General features: G+C 35.2%; 1 protein-coding gene across 7 annotated transcripts in view; it reads left to right on the plus strand.

Moving 5' to 3' along the window:
- DGKB (diacylglycerol kinase beta) overlaps positions 1-20,389 on the plus strand; it is a 358,512-nt gene that overhangs the window by 160,137 nt on the left and 177,986 nt on the right. The window lies entirely within an intron of this gene.

The raw sequence follows: 20,389 nt of genomic DNA on the forward strand, positions 1-20,389 counted from the left end.
TCATTATAAAGCTCCTGTAAAAATATAAAGGAAAACTAATCACTTAATAAGAACTCTAAGTAACCTTTTCTGTTAGTATTCACGTAATCAGAACTGTTTAAAAGAACAGAGGCATTCTTTATTTCCTCAGGGCAGTTTTAAGTAATAAAATAATAATATAAAAAACCCCACAAGTATTTTCTTGGTTCTGTCTTATGGGGATATTCACAGTTAGAATGAATTATGAGGAAAAGGGGTTTAGGAAGCTCTTTGTATCCTTGGAGCTGAACCTCTAGCTTGTGCTTCTCTGTGGTTTCCCGTTATATCTGCTATCCACACTGTGTATATGAGCGGAATTAGGCATGTCCATTTTGACTCTTCAGCCTTTTGCTTTGAATATGCCTTCAGACGCAAGCAGAAGGGGGACTGTGATGAGGTCCAAATTTCACAGATTGCACAGTTCATAAATAAGATTTTAAACTGAGACACAAATGAAGTCTAATTAAATTGGGAACATACCCTCCAGTACCTAGAGCTGGCTGTTCTGAAATCAACTTGTTCCACATATATTACATGAATCTGTATATTAATGTTTAACAAAAATCAAAATCCACATTTACAGGATATCTAATTCTGGAATGCAATATTTTAGAATGCTACAGAAGAGTGTTTTAATGGGAAGTACATTTTAAATCCAAGGAAATTAAGGATGTGTGCTTAGTTTATCTGATCGCTATGCTTCAACATTAGCAAGGTTCTGCCTCAACTTTAAATGATTGATGAAATTTTTACATATTAATTGCAATTCTGTAATTTTTATATATTGCCTGCCAGCAACATGCAGAGACAGTCTATTCCTTAAAAACATTCCTTGGCTTCCTATACTGTAGTCCTAAATGCTGAAAAAACAATTAATCAGTCTTCCCAAGATTAAGGTATTTAAGTAATAAGAAATTGTTGAGGGTTTTTTTTTTTGCTTGTATAGATTTTAGGCACTGTTGTTCAAAGCAATGCAGAGAACAACTAGGTGCAACAGAAATAACAGAATTAGTATATAGAAGTACATAAATGCAAAGTATATGCATCAAAACTAGTCCAAAATTATGTTCATAAATGGGAAAATACAAAGGAAAATATTTGGTTACAGAAAAAAAATATCATGATAACAGAAAATACCCAGCACAGGGGGACATACACAGTGACTTTGTCAAAAGGCAGTATCAGTGCTAAAGCTCACAGATGAAGAAAGAAAATGAATGTGTTATGCTAAGTAAACAAGCAGGAAGTGAGAGGGAAGAGGGATGAGATTTTACACCTGTATATTAATACAGTGCAATTTAAATTGTTTCTAAAATGTAGAGTACCACCCCATGTAAAGACGCAGCATAGAAACAGGAAATTGAATGCCAAATAGATACTGGGACATCTGTGAATGTGCTAGGCTTCAAAGACTCCTTCAGCATTTTTCAAGGGAAGAAAACAGAATTGCATTCAAGAAAAAAAAGTTGAACTGAAATTATACAGTGGTGAGATCCTAATACTATTAAGGACAATGTAAACTACTTGTAGAATACTGCAGGAGAATAGCAGGCTATACTCTATACACCAGGCTACATGGACAACCAGAAGACTAAGTTTTCAGTTAAAAACTTTATATTCATGAATTTATTAACACTAAACTTGTGATTCTTCACATAATAGAAATGTGAACACCAGAAAGTTATACCAGGAATGGACAATACAATATGTTGCATTGAGAAAAGCTTCTAAAATTGTCCAGTTGCATTTTTGCAGGAGTAAGATCTGCCAAGTGTATCATACATGGAAATATATAATATGCCTGCTTCTCATTTTTGTTGGTGTGAGTAAGACAAAGGAAATGGGAAAAAATCAGAAATTGGATTTTAGACTTGCTAAAACTGTATAATTCGTAATAGCTCTTGAAAAGCCAGGAAAAATGTTTGCCTATGTAAATAGACAAAGTACTCAAACTTGGCTAGAACTAAAGTAAACCTACTTTCATAAAAGCAAAGTTGTTTTCAGTATTTGGTGCCTAATACAAATTTCAGCAAGTACTGAATTGGGAAAGCAACAATCTACCATGTTGCACACCAGTCCATAACTGCTGATACCCAAGAACACAATAGAGTTTAGCCTATATAAAAAAAAAATACTAGTGCTGCCTACAATGTTCTATTAAGAGGAACCAAAAGGGTTGATATCATAGATGATGTTATTCACAGAACCATAGAAAATCATTGAGTCATCTATCCGTTCCTCTCCCTAAAGTAGCATCAGTGGCACTTGAGTAATTCCTGAGAGATGTTTATCCAGTTTGTTTCTAGAAATTCCTAATAAAGGAAATTAGCCTGTCATGACCTACTGTATTACTTTGTTGTCCTTCCTCTGAAATTTCTTTGTCTTAGTGTAGTCTGAGCCCAGGTCATGTTGTCCTGTACAGAGTGGAGAAGGAAAACAAATGATTCCACTCCTCTGTTAAACTACTTATTACTTACTAGGAGGTCTATCAGATCATGCCTTTGTCCTGTGTTTTGTGGCCTTTATATATGCAATTTCTTCAACCTTTCCTCGCAGAAAATGTTTTCTAGACATCTGGTCATATGTGTCACTTTTATCTGTGTTCAGATAAAATGCAAGAATTCAATCCAATTACTCCCTTTGGTTCATATCCCTCTGGAACCATAGTGCTCCCAATTAGACACAATGCTGCATTTGATGTTTTATCAGCACTGAATGGACAAGAATTTATTCATGTCTTGAAGAGGATACCTTTATTAAGAAAAAATAGCCTTCTTAATATTATCATATATTTCTTTATTCATATTTGACTTGTGATTCACTGTTAATTTCAGATACTATTCTGAAGAACCGCTACTTCATATCTCATTAGGGTTTTCATAGGTGATTCTTCCTGCCTACATGCAGAAACTTACACTTAATTGAATTACACCCTCTTTTAATTTTTACTATTTCTCCAAGGCAGTGTTAAAACTAATGGTAACCTACAACATATTGCACACTGCCTCATAGATTCATGCCAAATAATAAGCACAGTCTCTAATCTGATATGAATAAAACCTCCTGTATGAATTTTGTAACAGTAAGGCAGAATTTGTGTTTGACAACAAACAACCTCACTGTATACTTAAAAGGCCAGTGGAGTAAAACTTAATAAAATTGTGATTGGCACGGGGCTTTTACTGCTTTAGGACCATAATTCAGGTTTTAAGGGATGGCAGGAAGTCGTTAGTCCAATCTCCTGTTCTAAGCAGGGTCAGCTATGAGAGCAGGTGACAGTGCTCAGGGCTTTATCCAGTTGAGTCTTAAAAAACTCCAAGGATGGAGATGTTTGTATCCAGTGTGAATCTCTCTTGTTTCAACATACTTCATTGTCTCCCATCCTCCCAGTACCTGCCACTGTGAGTAGTGTAAAAAGTTTGATGAGTATGTTCAAGCCAAAAAAGGCTTTTTTTCTACAGCAGTCTCAAAGCTCTGATATGTACTATACTATGTGTAAGTACAGGGGAAAAAAGTAAGAAACAAAGTGAGATGTAGTAGCTGAATCAGTATATGCAATGTTCAACCTGATGAAAGCACAAGCATAGAAGAACCATAAAAATTGTAAACGAAGCTGTGTGTCAGTTTCAAGGCAGGAGATAGAAAACATCTAAGAGCAATGTAGAATAAGATAAAGGTTTTCAAGCATTCACATCCATCATTCTGTCAGGATGGCAAGATACCAGGAGAGAAGTTCCATCTGCTTCCCAGTAATACTAGAGTCTCTGAAACAAGCTAAATATCGAAGAAAAATATGTATTAAAGTAGTCATGTCATATTTCCTTTAAAAAAAAAAAAACCACCCCCCCAAAAAAACAAAACAAAACAAAACAAAACCCCTCCTCAAGAATGTAGCAGGGCCATCTTAAAATGGAAGTTTGTCTTGGAAAGTCGCAGATTCGGTGAGCTGGACAAACATAACTGATAATATTAGAGAACAGATAAGCAGGCATGACAGAGGCAGGAAACATCAGGCCAACTGTCAGAGAGTGGCAAGTAGAATTACTGACATTGGTGGAGAAAATAAGAGGTTCTTTTCCCCATAATCTACACAGCCTCATTTAATAGTCATGCATTCATGCACTACACTGTGGGCTAGCAATACTTTTCTGCAGTTGCTGCAGTACTGGAATTTCAGTCATGTCACATCATTTAGCCAACTTGATGAGGTTATAAACTGGTAGAGGGAGTGTGTGTGTAGACAGAGTATGTTGAATTGTGCATTGTATTTGTCATGGTTATCCTTTTCCCTATGGGTAAACCAACATAATTAATGTTACTTTCTTCAAGCACTCAGCTGCTTATCATTAATGGTGAGTCAACATGTGTATGTGGACAGTTACTTCAGATAACTTTGTGTACTGTTACACCCCTGCACATGTGATTTATTTTAGCTTAGCTGTTTTCTGTGTCTGTATCCCAGGCCTGTATTAAAAATCCCCCAAACTTCACTAATTGATTATATGGCATGCTATATTAGCATAGAGAAATATTTTTATAAAATTCAGTAATAACTCTTCACTTCAGTGCTAGAACTTAAAAATCAAAGAAAACACCAACCAACCAAAGTCCTCAAACTAAAACCCCATATACTCATGACTGTATGCAAGCATTACTCAAAGTGGCTAAAATAAGAGGAAAAAAGTGGATATAAATACCCCCCAAACTAAACCATGTTTTTACAAACAATTGCTCAAAAGTCTAATATCAGATCTTGCTAGGATCAAGCCATTTTCACCAGATAGTCATGCAGTCACAGCAAAGCATAAATACACATTGTTAATTATAAAATAGATGAGCATACATGCCATGAAATTCACAGTAAATAGACCAAATTTGAGTACACACAAAACAGATAAGCATGGAAGATAGTGAAATAGTAATATGCGGAGTGAGACCTAAGTAGTAGGAAGATGAATGACCAACAGTCAGCGAGGCAAAATTTTTCATAAAACCAGGAAATAAGAAAACAACATCAGAAAGTCTTTGTTACCTTGAGAAGGACTTGCATCTGCCACATCATCAAACAACATAACAGCATGGTCAAAAATTTTATACAATGCTAAAATGTGAAGAAAGAAGCTTAGCTGTCAAACAATTTTAGTTAGATAATAATTAAAATGGAGTGACAGTCAAGGGTATACATCTTTTACAGGGCAGTTATTAAAAATTGTTAAATATGTAGGGAAGGTATGATGCTTATTTTTAGAGTTTCTCAAATGATTGCCCCAAAATGAGACAAAATGGGTATTTTGATAAAAGCTTTCTCAAAGTGCCTCATTAAATGTTCCATTGTGATTAAACATTAGAAACCTTGACCTTTGCTAAATGCTTTGTTGAAAAGAAGGGAGAAGCAGCCATCTTACATACTTAGGGATAGGAAACATGGGAGAGAGAGCAAGAATTCTCTGCTACTTAGGCTTGCTGTGCTTTCTCTTCAAGGTAAATATTCAGGAGAAATGTCTCTGTTTCTAATTTGGGCCGCCACCTAATATGTAGGAGGGGTAGGAGAACCACAGGACTTCTAGGCACAAGCCATAGACATGCAGGATGGAGGCAGAGTTGTGTAGGCAAAGTCACAGTGGAGGTTTAGGGTTTGAATTAGTTGATTAAAAGGTTAGAAATATCCTAATTTTCTAAGTCTGGGAGTACTAGCAGTGCTGTAACTGCCACATATTCACTGAAGATACAAAAAAAACCCCAAACCCAAACAAAAACCCCAATCAGGCAGAAACTATTATGGGGTCCTTAAAAAAAAAAAAAAAAAAATCTCATTGCTATTTGATATCTCACAATGAACAGTTCTTATTCCTGAAGATAGGTGAGTACTTCAGAGGCTCATCCTTGACTGGAGCAAACATCTCTAGGCTAAACCAGAGGCACAAAAGTAGTCAGCTGAGTACCAAGCATCATTCTGCAGTAGCCAACTATGCAGGACCCTGACTTTTTACTCTTATTATGCAAACATGAAAATATTTTAAAAGATTAAATTAATTGTACTCAGATAATGACTGACCTCAAAAAGGCTAAAAATGTTTAAACCAGCCAATTCATCTATCTTTCACAGACTTCCTTTGTAGTCACTCATAGCACTTTGTATTGTTTTCCATTTTGTGGGTAATAATGCTGAAAGAAGTTATGAATATTGCGTTGCTCTTAAGATGAGAATCCTAAAGTTTGTTTTCCAAAAGCAAGCATACTTTTGAATTTATTGTTCCACCACTGAATTAGTTTGGAGTTTAACCTTTATGGAGCCAAAATTAGGTCAACATCAAACAGTACTGAAAACGTTCTACCATAAATGTTTCTTCCTTTGTTTTCTTTCAATTTTTTTACCTTTTACATAAATCATAAATTTATATGATGTTAATAGGAGCTAAACTATTAACATCACTGTTTAACTATCATTTGAATTTTTGTAACTGCATAGGGTATTACAGAACATATGCTACTAAGCCCCTTGCAGCTCTGTAATTAGAGTGTTGGAACATAATAAACTGAACTTGTAAACATCTGCATTGTCATTAGTACAAATTTTTATGGAAAGAAATATTACCAAGATAGATTTTTAAGGCAAATTATACTAACTAAAGTGTGGCAAAGTGTAGCCTTTCCTATGTTAAAACAGTAGATACCATTATAAAGTGTAAGTTCTCAGTGGTGTCAGTGCAGTATTCAAGGTGTAAGAGTAAACCAAATGCTGTAGTAATGATCTGTCTTTACAGATAGCAGCTGTAAAGATTATACTTAGCTGCCTTTATATATCCTTGTGTTTAACTAAAAATGTTCTGTATGAATGACTGATTAGGTAACTCTGATTTTCATTGCAGTTTTATTCTTGGACCAGATTCCATTGAAATTTTAAACTCACTCATATGTTTGACCAAGTTACATAGCTGTTATGTATGTAAAGAACATATGTATTCTCTCTGTTCACACTTAGCTGGATTGCCTAATGGTCTGGCCAGAAAGACTTCAAGGGGTGCTCTTAGGATATCTCTTAGGATAACTGCAGAGTCCCTTAGAGGCTTACATCCTTTGTAGATCCAGAACTGCTGCTCCCTTGTGTAGGCTGATTAGCTGGGTGCATGCTTTAGGTGTGAGCCTACTTGGGATCTTTGCTATTGGTACTTTTCTGTATACATACCCTAAAGAGTTATTGTCAATAGAATCAAGCTCCTTAGGAAGCTTAAAGCTATAGCTAATCTTATTCAGACTATTTCATTTTCACAAGTTACTTTAAGATATGGAAAATGTCTATCTGCTTACTGAGAGAGGATTTAAATAAGAATCTTCCAGCGTCCTTTCAGCTGAAACTTTGAATACATGTGCAGACACATACACAAGAACATATTGGAGGGAGAAAAGGAGTGGAATGCTCTAGGACAATAATTAAGACAGTAACCTGGAAGGGAACTGTTATATCCAGATTCCTGTTCCATCTGTTGTTTTTGTCCATTTGATTAACTTGTACATGGCAATTCAGATACTTCCACTACTATGAATGACTTCTTTTCTAGCATCAATAGATACAGAATTTTAATGCCAAAACTGAACTTATGCAAGTAGAACACCTCAGTCTTTCATTCAGTCTTTATGACATGTGATAATTGATTTCATAGCAATATGGTGATATTCTCACTTGGATGATCTACAACAAAAATATTTTTTGGAAGTGTATTTAGTTAAGGCAATAAAGATATCTGAATGTGCCTGGAAATGTTCTGTAAGTTCTTTGAGAAACAAGTCAGTATTATATTCTGGTTTAATGAGAAAAATAATCAGTTATCAGGTAGAGGGGAAACTTCTTTAATACTAGTAAGTAATACTGCAATCAGGATATGTTCTCTGCAAAATTATTATCACAAAGTAGTAAAGGTCTGTGACAAAGACAAGTGTACTTTTATGACACCTAATCTGTTACTATACAAATGCACTATCAAATAGATATTTGCATGGTCATGATTTAGTATCTTTCAGCCTTAACCAGTCACTAAGAGGCTCTTATTCTGCCAGTGGGGAAAAATATGACTGCTTAATTCTCATAATCATAAATTTGAACTTGTTATGGGTCTGCTTCCCCATCAGTATACTCTAAGTCCTCAACCTCTACTTCCATTACATATCCTTATTTTTTTATTTTTTTTTTTGTAAAAAATAAAAAAAACCCTAAAAACCTGTAAGGAAAAAATCTTACATAGAAGCCATATTTTTTACTTTTCCTATGAAAAAACCATTTCATTAACATCAATAGAAATTTTGTCTATGAGACTTTTAAAGTCACAGAATACCAGAGTGTAAGTAGGGTTGTTCATCTAATTGGCAATGTGATCCCATTATCTTTTATTTCATCTGTATTATTAGGGTTTATTTATTTCTACAGAAAATGAGTTTCTTAGGGTATATATCATTTACAAAAGGGAATTAATTTTAGTTTTGCAGTAGCCACATATTCTGAAATTTCAGAGCCTTATAGCATTTTGCTGATCTTGGTGGTTAGAATAATTTTTTAAATTTTTTTTTTCAATGGTAAGAAGTCCTGAGGACATTTGCTATTTAGGCCCTGGTTCAATGCAGAATTTAAGCATATGTGCATCTTACCACTAATTCAATGTGACATTTGAGTATGTGTTTAAACTTTCCTGATCTACAGAGCAGTTAAACACAATTTTCTGCAGTTTCAATAATATGACTGGACAAATGCACATGTTAAATTCTGGGCATTTGGTGTAAGCTAGTTAATTATTCAAGTCAGATTTGTGGGTATACATAACTAAAAATCATGTTTGTTTGTTTCCTGAACTAATATGAATATAAGCACATGCTTAAGTGATTTTGTAAGTCTTAATCATCACTTTCAATGTGATAATGGAATGCTGTGTTATATTGGATTATTTCTGTGCCAGTGAGGGAAAGAACATTTAATAATAAACAGTATTATTGCTTTGTGATCCAAATAACTTTTTTTCTGCAAAAAGGGTTAAGAGAGTGAACAATTAATCTATGTATGAATGTAAATACAATTTTAAAAGATCCATATTGATACTGGATATATCTAGCCTCAGTCTTGTAGCCGTATCTGCAGAGGTGATTGCTCTATCTGTGGAGAGAATTCTGCTCTCTTTCAGGATTGTGTTCAGAACAGCTTCAAGTACAAATTTGAAATATTCAGAAGTTATTGGTAGTTCAATGTATAGTTATCTTGTTTAATCTCCAAACATTGCTTATCTTTTCTAAATTAGTTATTGTTACAGGCTTTTTCTGTTTGCATATTTGAACCATCTTTACTCTTCACCTTTTGTTGCTATTAAAATTCTTCTACAGAAATTTTGGTCGTAATATAGGGCAAGTAGGGGTGATGCAGACTTTTTTGTCGCAGGTTGTTATTTTTTTTTATATGATAGGAAGCCACAAACATATACTTCATGCCACAGAAAGCTCTATCTGTAGAATAATTCATAGATAAGAAGTGATACGAGCCTTTCTGAAGGTTTCCCCTCATTGCTGTGTGATGATATTTCCCTGGACATGGAGAATGTGAATTCCATAGCTAGAAATATTTAGCCTTAAAGTTGGTAATATCTCTATTGCAACACTGCTGGTGGTGTTTCCTGCTAGCTAGTTTTCTTCTGACACCATGGATTTAGTTTACCTTACAAATCTCTCTTGTGTCACAACCTTCTACCATTCATAAGGTGTATCAGGACACCCTATACAGAGAGCTACACTGTACTGCATGCAATGTGTAAGGTACATTCATGCAGGGAACCGAAAATTCATAGCTTACTCTACTACCTAATGAATCCTCCTACTACAAAAATGATAGTTTCCTGAGGGACCATTTCTTGTGGTTTAAACAAGTATAAAAGAATTTAAAGAATTTAGATTATTCCTACTGTTTGGTCATTTATTTTAATTGTAATGCTAAAATGTGAATTTATGCCAAAATGTGCTGGAACTTCTTGAAAATCTTTATATATATCATATAGATTGATTAAGAATTGTGTGTGTAGTTTCACTTGTAGTGCAGCAGGAATACTGAGGTCTGTGCAGAATTCACTGTAGGTTTTTGTCAGGTTCAGTGAAAATACAGTTCTGTGGGCTATATTTAAATTAGCAAGTAATTGGGCTCAGTAGGAGTGTAGCAATTGATGCTGAGTCCCTTCTGTCTACAAAACATGTAGTTTTTGAGTCTTAATTCAAACTGGATATAGTCTGTTCCCCTACGATGAACTCTCTTGGCATGTGCTTGTCCTGAAGTGACCTGAAAGACTGGTCATTGGTTTGGCCTGTGTGTCCCCATATTGTGGGAAGAGCACACCAGCCACACTAAATGTGTTTCCTTCCAAAGGTATCTGGCTGAGATGCGCCAGTTTTCACTTCAAACAGAATCACAGGAAGAGGGGATGGTGAGAGAGATTTGCTTTAAAATTTCATTGCTGCTTCAACAGTTTTGCAGTAAACCTGAAAAAGTCATATAGCAGTATAGTGTGTCTAACTTTGACCCACCTTCTTCCTTTTCTGTTTTCCCGCATATATTTTTTTTTCTTTAGGCATTTTAGTTATTTGAGACTGTCTTTTATTTAACTTTTGATGATGAGGTTAGAACAATGCTCAATACCTTGAACAGACTCCCTTGTTTTAGATCTATGAGTAGCTCATGCACTTGCTATCATGTATTACCTGTTAATGTCATGTGAAATTATTCTAGTGTGAAATCCAAGGCTAGAAAGTGACTTGTTTCCTATAGTCAGTAAAAACTTTAAGAAGAATCACTGGGAGAGTCTTTGGCAGTTACCTAAATTGTCCTCTTTAATTTATAAAGGATTTGGAAAATAGTACAATTTTTGTATGCTAAATTCATGACTGAGAAGGCTAGTTATATTAAATAAAATGCAGTGAAGCATTATAACTTTACTAAGTAGATGCTATATTTTGTCAGCAGAAGTGCAGTAAAATGAAACCTGCAGTCCTCTAGTGTTTTGCCTTTGTTTACCTTAGCTAGTACAGATTTTGAGTCTTGTACGTTCAGGGATTTTGCTGGAGGTTTTGGTTTGATTTGGTTTTTGGGGTGGGGTTTGTATTTATTTTCATAAAGAATGGGTCTACAGAGCAGCCTAGACAACAGCTACTGTTGGAAGTGACAGTTAAAAATGAGAATATATGCTTAAAGACATAATTAATCTGCAATGAACACAGAACATCTCCTTAACTAAATGCAACTAAATCAGCTACACAGTGTGTAATTAACTTACAACTGTATTAGTCCTAGTACAATATTATTCATTATATATGTACGTTATTATTTTCTCCATATGAAATTTGTAATATACTAAGTAATGATTAAGAGTTCATTATAGTATTTCATTCATATTATAATTGTGATGTATGTTCATCTTGTTAATGCTGTTAGTTTTCTTAAATGTCAAGGATATCAGGAAAATATGAGTGGGTTTTTTGCATACAGACTGAGAAGCATCTGTATTGAACTGAAATTGAAATCTTAGGCCTTGTCTTGGTTTTGTAATTCTGCATCTTACTGATGACAAGAATGTATTGAGGAAAGATAGAAGCCAACAATATTTTATATTGAAGTCAAGAGTAAAGTGAATACGCTTTAAGGTTGGTCATAAGACTCATACCGAGCTTAAAGTAGGAAGAAGCTTAGAGGACTGAGAAATTGACTTGAAGCAAAAAGAGATTTTGAAGACGTGGAGGTATGATGGTAAATTGCATCTGGAAAAGGAGTTTGTGAAATTTGCAAGCTGTATAGAATGTAAGGTGGGCTGTGTGCACACTGATACCTTAACCTGGTTAAACTACAAAATGGTCTCTGTGTACACATGTTAAACTGTGAAAATTCACTCAGATTTAAATAGCAATCATTCTGTTTTCATGTGAGAGTTAATCCTGATATGTGTAAACAAGTTTATGTAAATAAGTTGCTTTATCAACTTCTCCCTGACAACGTCATTTACCTTTTCTCCATGCCATTAAAGATCCTGTCTCAGAACTTTACTTTCACAGGTCTACCAGAGCCCTACTGAGTCTTTTCAGACTGTTTGTAGCTGAGAGTGACCAAAGAAATCATGATCATGCTGACTCAAGTGCCCATTGAGGACATGAAGTACAATTATTTCTGAGAACACAGTATAAAAAACAATCTATTACAGGTAACAGAGGGAGATTCATTTTATATGTATTTTTATATCAAATTAAACTTACAGATATTTAATTATATACATTTCAGAAACAAATTCTTAATTAATTGCTTAGAATTAGTTTTTGGTTAGAAAAAGCAGTGTGACAGCCATTGGAAATTTTTTCCTTTGCCTTCTAATTCTGATTGGCTTAGTTGAGAAGAACAGTCCACCTGTTGACTACATTCAAAATTGCTATTAAAACTAGAAAATTCATCAGAGATATTGATCCTTTGGATGCATGATGAATATGGTATGATGCTATTTTAGCATGTGTTATGTAGTCATAGCTGTTGTGTTCTCGATGCTATGAGGGAGCAAGATAAATCAAAAAAGAATAAGAAGGGCATTCCAGCCACAGACACAGGGATAAAGAGGAGAAATAAACAAATGTAGAATTATGAGATTTAAAGTGGACACATCTGCAGATCTAAAGGAGAGGTCTGATGTGTGAATTGGATGTTGTTTTGGCATCCACCATACAATAATATGTAAAATACATATCTATGCTCAATATTGAGCCCAGATAGCAGACATTCTTCTTTGAAAAATCCAGCACATACTATTTAGGAAGAAGTTTTTAGTTCTGAGAGACTTGTATATATCTGAGAAGAGTTCATGTCACAAAATATATAAAAATAACAAAGGTATAGCAGTCATTTAAATTAGGTGCACTATTGATTTTATTGTGCATTTTATAGAGGGGTGAAATATTATGGAGGATATATCTAAAAATCTTAGAGACCTAGAGTTGTCTGCCATTTAGCATTATTTACATGTCTAGAGAGTTGATAGCTTAGTTGAGATTCCAGTGGTACAAAAGTATTCTTTATATCTCCAGATCTGCATGTTTTCTACATTTTTGTGGCAAAGTCCCAAAAGGAACATGATTTAACTAAACTGAAAGTGGGTGGATTTAGCCAAGAAACACTTAGTCTTATGTTACTATCTGAACCAGGTGGAACTAGAGGCAAATTACTGAACATAAGTTATTCCATGTACTTACTGGAACAATTTGTACTAAAGAGCCTTTACAGACACATAGCCAAGGAAATCTCTATTCACTATTTGTGATTTTACAGTTTCTTCATTTAAAATGGAGTTCTGAGGGTAAAACATAGCATGTTCTTTGTTTGTGACAATCCCAAGAGTACTTAGGCTTCTAACATGCCAAAGAATGGGTCAAAATTATTGCCCTTATGCTGTCATTTAATGTAACTGCTGGTCTGAGTGGGCTGACATGGCACACCAGAATAAAAGTCATAGGACCGCACATTTTGGTCAGTTCTTTCCAGTGCTCCTGCTAGGCCCTCTCACCGTAGAAGATGGTCCCATCAAGAACTGTGCAAACACATTGACACAAACTACACAGTGCACTGTGGTAGAGTATGCACCCACTCACAGCTGCACCTTAGTTTAGCACCACCAAGCCACATACGCACTCTTCAATAACCATGTAATGTAGACGGGGCACCCTTTCTGTGGCAGGCTGTGATACCATCCTGGTAATGAGGTTCCTGTCTTAGAGGGCTGTCCTTGGCATGATATGCAGTACCACTGCAGTGGAAAGACTGTTCATGCAGCCATTCCAGTACCTACAGTGATGAAGGAAGACCTCAGCTGCTGGATTGTGTAGGGTGTTCACATACGCTCACCTTACTCCTCTGCTGTGGCTTTTCATGTTTTCCTTTTCCCTATACTCTATAACTCATTATGTTGTACTTTATAATTCATAATACAAGGGAAACATCGGAATTGGCACCAGTGACTTCAGAGCTGATCATGGTAGTAGTTGTTTACCCTTGCTGTCTAGAGCTGTTGTCCTAAAAATTCTTTGCCAAATTTGTCCCATGTTTGAAAAGTAATTAATCCATATGTATTGCATGTTACTGCACTACTGCCTTCTTAGGTGTATTCTAGGCATTCAAACAAATCACGTAATCCAGAATTCTAAAGGGAATAATTAGCAGAAGTCTTAATGTTGTCTGGAGAAGCAGTTGCAGATTGGGATTCTGTGGACTTCCATACAGCTAGTACTTAAAGTAGCAAAATACCCCAGGTTATATAGGTCCAGCCTTGCCAAACTTGGCCAAAGGAAAAAACAAAAAATCAGTAAAACACATCAGCCTGGGAAGTCAATTCTGACCTCTACAAGGCTCACCTAGATTGCTGCAGCATTTTGATTCCCTTTAAAGAGTAGCAGAAATAAGGTCTACTGTCTTGCATCTGTAAAATTCATAGCTGGTGACTAGGAGAACTCCTTTTGCCGTTCTTCCATCTTAGGCAAACTCCATGCCAAGGGGATGATGTCTGATATTTATTGACATGTTTCACTGTTTGAAAGAGTTGTCTGTGACCTGACACATCCAACTAATTTATCACCTACCCGAAATATCCAAATACATTCACTTCTACTAGGGTTAGAGGGAAGGAAGCATCCCTACTTCCCAAACAGCAGTGGTTAAAAAATCTTCAGGGAAGTGAATATACCCAGCCATAAGCATTAGTGCCTGGGCAGAAGTTGGGTAATATTTAAAGTAATTTACCTTTGGACTCTGGGTTTCTACTTGCCTTTCTTGATTTCAAGAAAAGTTTCACTATGATGATCCTATTTCTTTTGTTCTGTCACTTATACACTGACTATATTTGAGACTGAGAGGAGGAAGGGCTCTGCCAATGTCTAGAAAAAATGCTCTGTTAAGCCAAAAAGAAACACAGTGGCAGGAGAGTTCTTTGATAGTTCTTCAGTTCAGCAAGATAACTATCAGTTCAAATACTATTTTCTGCTTTCATTGCAAAATGTATCTGAAGAAAGTTCAGAATTTTTTGAAGGAAAAAAAACTAAACAATGAGGGTCTAATGAGAAAGAAGTCATTTTCTATGATCATTTTTTAACTTACTAGAATAATAAGCATAGCCTTAGTTAAATGACATTTTCCTTCTTAGGAGTGTTATTGACATTTTGATATGAGACAGAGAGATCTTTAATGAGAGCTCAATCAAAGGTAATATTTATATAATGATACATGAATTCATAAATGCTAGTCAAATAAAAATGCTGTAGTCCATTTTGGCCTTCACCTTATGGAAATCTGTACAGGTCATAAGATGAAAAAGGTCATAAGATGGAAAAGCTCAGTGAATGACGACTAATACTCTCTCACTTGACTGTCTAATTATGTCTAGCTAATTGTGTGAGTTAATGTTTGAAGCTGAATCTTGCAATGTAACTTAATCCATCACCCAGACAAAATGCATGGAAAAAGATATTGAAATTTTCTCCTTTGTTAGACATATGATCTCCTTAATGTTTGAGGGTATAGTGATTTCCCTCCTCATGAAAAAAAAACCCCAAGAGATGTTAGTTTAAAAAAAAAAAAAGCAAAATTTATATAAGCTGTATGTAAACTACCAAAAAATGGGCAGACAAGAAGACAGTTCCATAAAATCCTGTTTCAGACCTTTGTTTTTACTGATTGTTTTTGTAAGGCAATGCTTTGTTTTACTAGTAGAAATTACAATCTCTTACATTTTGTTGAGACTTCAGAGGGCAAAAACATTTAAAAATCAGCACAGTGCATGGATTTCTTCACTACTTGAATAGAAAAAGAGGAAAGACCTATGAACTACTGTTTCATCTCTTTTAACAGAGAGTAAAATTTGACTGGTAGAATCTCTCTCTGTGACTTAAGCTGATTTTGGAGATAACGCATAGACCCAAAATTAACATTCTGAGTGATCTGACCCTGTGAAGATACTGACACCTGCATCCAGTTATAAGGGTTGTGACACCAGTGGCAGAGAGGGAAGATGAGGGAGTCACTTTTTGTTTCTAGACACTACAGAAGATAGCCCTTACTAATAGTACTTTTCAGCAAATTTCCCAACCTCAGAGCGCTTGGAAAAGAGACACATTTCATTATCTGTGTTTTATTCATAGCTAAAATGACTTTTCAGAGGCCATTCAGGAAGCCATGGATAGAACTGGGAACAGAGTCTGATCTGTTGAGTTTTAGACAGATTTTATCTAGAAGAGAGCATTGCCTCCAAAGTACTTTCATCTTGAGCTCTTAAGTCTACTCCCCATGTGCAGAATAAAATTATTTTTCTGCCATAAATTTCATTGCATGCTTTGAGTTTACACTATTAATTACAGATAAAATAGTGATGTTATTCTTGTACTTTTGATCATCTGCAAGTAATCTGAGCTGTGGATTTTCCATTACATGGGTAAAGATACACATCATGCAGTCTGAGCATGAGCCCAAAATCAGAGCAGCCTTCTTCGTGTAATACTGTTCTGTGTGCGCATACTAGATCAGGTCAGAGATAGCTTAGGGATGCACAGTCACAGCATCGCTGACTTTTTTTTCTTCATTACATCTTTTTTCTTTGTTTTTATAGCTTAACTGGTATATGATTTAATATGTATCTTTCTTTAGTTATCCTGAGTTCAGATATTTGAAAAAAATGCCTTATAGTTGTAAATTTTGACCTAAAAATTCATTTACTTAGTTCTATAGCAAAAGGCTATGTAATCCTTCTATTCTTACAATGTCTTTAAAATCTAAAGAAAATAAATGCCTTAAAATATTTCTTGACTAGGAAAGAAGGAATATTGTATTTGGGATTTTTCAATTTCTAGTCTAGATAGCTTTTGGAGATAAAATGAAGAGATAGTAAACGGGTTGTGGTTATATTTTTGAAACCTTATTTTCAGACATATGTTTTTACTCAGTCATTATCTGTTTGAACAGGAGAGGCTACCAGTGTCTCAAGAGGAAATTTTCTTTTTCAGGGCTTCTGAAAAGCTCTCGGCCACTTCAGTCTAGTTAGATTTATCTATCTATTTTTAACATTTAATTCTTGAAATTTCATGCTACCACCACTAAACTATTTTCATGGTGTTGTGGGAGGTTTTTTGGTTGATTGGTTTTGGTTCCTCTCTTCCCTTTCCCTTATTTTTTCTTCCAGAATTTCAAGGGAGAAAAAAATTCCATGTCAGAAAATGACATTAACAGCAAATCATCAGGAGGATCAATGTTTCTTAAATGTCAGATGAGATTTTAAAATGAAGTTTACAATACAAAGTAGCACTTGTGTGAACAATATAGTTTTGCCTATAAGGCACCATTGTGTATGTGTATACAAACAAAACATAAAAAAATCATGGGGCTAATCAGTTTGGGTTCTTGTAACTTTTGTTGCCTGTCTAACTGTGTTTCATAAGCGGTTGTCAAAAATTTAAGTAACTACCTCACCTCATTTCATTTTGTAACCCCAGAAGTAAGTACACTTGATGTCGCTTGATTCGCAACTACATTCATTTTACTAGTTATCCCTTAAAAATGGCTCTCATGAATAATGAAAATAAATCCCCTTTCTACTCCCATAGCAAGAGGTTTTAAGTGCTACCACCTGGCATCTTAGCAAAAGATCATAATAAGCATGTTTTCTTACAATAGTTCATTGAGATGGTACATGGCAAGAATGAACAAATTTTCACTCTTAGAGCCAAATTAGAGGCTCAATCTCTACTCAGGCAAAAATCAATAGCAGCTTTGCCAGACCAAGACATAGATGGTTGTTCTTAGAAGCCTGATTTATAAAATCCTTGTTTTGTCTTTACTACTTCTGTTCTTGTTCTGTAGGAAGTTTAAAGTCAAACTACTCTTCTTTCCCCACTGTGTGTTCGGCCTTCTTCTCTATTTTATCCATATATCTATCTATTCTATCTTCACTTGTATTCAGCCCTTCACTCTCTTTCCCTCTTCATGGTTCATTTATTTATCCTATAATGCCCATTTATTGTTACCTCATTTTCACCACTCCCTCTTTTTAACTCTGTCATTTATCTTTCACTTTTGTGTGACAGGAATTGTTCCTGCTTAACAAAATCAGTTTCTAATTCCATTTAGCTAAGTAGGTTCAACTGCTTTGTGTGGACATTGGAGCAGTTCAAAAGTGGCTAAACCAGTTTTAGCTTAACCCAATTAAACTAAACCAATTTTGACCACCCTTTAACCACTTTAAAAGCAACCACACAAATGAGTGCATCAATTTTGTCTAAATTAATTTAGATAAATCAGCACATTTCACATCTGTAAACCCCCAGTATCACTTTTCCCATTCTCTCTTATCAGAAACAGTCCCACACATTTTGTTCCAGTACTCTGATCTCTGAGCCAGGCTGATTCTGAAATACCTCTGAAAATTATTTCAGATGAACAGACTGCAAAATACAAAATTTCAGATTACATAAAATGGTTTCAGAAGAACTCTGTCTCATTGCATAACACTGATTAACTCACTGTTAGGGCACAGAATGTATTCTTGGAGATTAAGTTCACTATCATTAATGAGTGTACACTTCAGATTGTCAGAAAGGTTAGCAGAGCCTCTCAGATACCAAAGATTGGAAATTGCAAAGGCAAATCTCAAAGAATAAATTAATTAACAAGTGTGTTATCTGGATCAACCTCAGTCTTTACTCTCTTCTCATTTCTTGGGTGGTAATAGGTCCTCTTATCAGCCAATACTAAGGGTTTTCTTTTTTAACACTGCCAGATATCTAGAAATGAAGCATGGGTATTACAGTTAGAAGACTGCATACCCCAGAACAGCAACTCTGAAGTACTAATTGGCCATGTTCAGAAATCATTTGGATGTGAGTTGTTGCTAGAAAGGCAGATATGATCCTTGAATTTCTTCTGAGGGGAACACTAAGAAAATGTAGCATGGTCTGGATGCAGTCTTGGTAAATTTGTCCAGCTGTAGCATCCATATTTCAAAAAGGATGTTGAAAGACTCAAGGAAGTTCAGAAAAGTGTTACAAGAGTGGTTCAGAAGGTTTAAGAGTTTTATTTCAGAAGACAGTGAAGACACAGCTTGATTAGTCTAAATGTACCTTAATGGGAAGAAAATATGTGGTAGTCAGCAGTCTGTTAAGATAGCAAAGATCCTCAAGATATAAGCTGAAACTAGACAAATCAAGGTTGAACATGAGTCACTGAAACTTAAAAATAAAGCACAATAATCAAGGAGACAATCTGCTTACTTTCATCACTTCAGCTTTCAACTCAAGACAGTACCATTTCTGGGGAAAAAAAAAAAATATATATAGCTCAGCAAAAATGGGTTTTATTTATTTAGGAACAGCAGTGTTGAATGTTAGTTCCTGTTTAGGCAGGAAATCCTAATGAACTCTGGGTAAGTGATGAATTCTTGGTGAGTGGGACCTTTCCCACATACTTCAATTATACCAGTAATTCCTGTTCCAAAGGAAAGAAGTGGGGGAAGCAGCAGTGCACAGGTGGGCTGTTGCTGGAGCTGCTTGGAGCTAGTCCTTCCTGTTCTAGCCTGCTGGAGCTCCTCTGGCTTCTCAGTGCATCTGCCTGCCTACAGGTGTTTGCTGCTCCAGCGTACATACTGCTATACTGCTGCACATGTATAGCAAAAGAAATTTTGAATGGCAGGGTAAATATACAACTCAAGGGAAGCATAATCTTTTGAAAAAAACAGAGTTAAAAAATACTGCAGTAAGTATAATAATAAGATTTAAGTATATCATGGTATAAAGTAAGATATAATATGATGATAGGGTCACAATGACTACAGAGTTTATAAAGCAACCTTTTTTTTTGATATGTAATACTGTGAATTTCTATTTTATTTGCCAGTTATCATGAGAAGGATTTTTTTATGTAAAGGAAAACATGTGGAAAACTAGTAGGCAAATTTCCCATTTCTTGCAAAGCTAAAATACATAGCAGTTTGATGTTTAGCAAGATGGTCTACTTGATTTGAACCCTATTACATATTTCTTTATGGAATGGCTCATAACGTTCCCAAAGTATTGTCAAAGCAAATACTTTAATTAAAAAACATTCCATTCTTTAAAAGTCCTCCTTGATCACATCATCTCAGTCAATCTCTTCAGCCTTTACTCCCTCTTCTGTTTGAAATCTCAAGAAGTGATTGGAGTTTGTATGTGCCATGTGGGGCTTCACTAGAAGCTATTTAAAGACCACTGAATTTAAAAGGCCCAATTGATTCATATGACAGTTTAGAAGTGGGGTTAATGGCAAGAACAATTTTTAGTTCAGAGAAAAAGAATAATTGAAAATGCTGCA

This window comes from Athene cunicularia (assembly GCF_003259725.1).
Source record: "Athene cunicularia isolate RWA chromosome 2 unlocalized genomic scaffold, athCun1 chr2_part1, whole genome shotgun sequence".
Lineage (NCBI taxonomy): Eukaryota > Metazoa > Chordata > Aves > Strigiformes > Strigidae > Athene > Athene cunicularia.